This window comes from Berghia stephanieae, chromosome 7 (assembly GCF_034508935.2).
Source record: "Berghia stephanieae isolate SIO BIC M18660-M18661 chromosome 7, UCSD_Bste_1.3, whole genome shotgun sequence".
Lineage (NCBI taxonomy): Eukaryota > Metazoa > Mollusca > Gastropoda > Nudibranchia > Aeolidiidae > Berghia > Berghia stephanieae.
The window spans coordinates 7166303-7166683 of NC_088366.1; positions in this window are offsets into that span (position 1 = coordinate 7166303).

A 381-nucleotide genomic window follows, 5' to 3' on the forward strand; every position below is an offset into this window, starting at 1 on the left:
CATACTATCAACTGACACATAAAAATAAAACTGAGGTAGTTCAATAAAATAAAAGGCTCTATGCAAGATATCTTGACCAACAGCAACACGTAACACATAGAATGAGACCTGACGCCTGCTACACATTTTTTGGGGGACACAGACAACGCTGTTAACGGTCAGGTACTCATTTTACACCTGAAGTATGGTGAGAGAATGTGAGTAAAGAGCCTTTTCCAAGGACTCAACTATGTGCTGAGCAAGGCTCGAACCCAGGACCTTCCGATCCGAAAGCAAGTGGCATACCACAAGACCACATAGCCGCACATTGTACATATATAAATAAATGAATAAATTTATTATGATTTTAAAATAATAAATTTAAAAACAAATTTTAAAAAT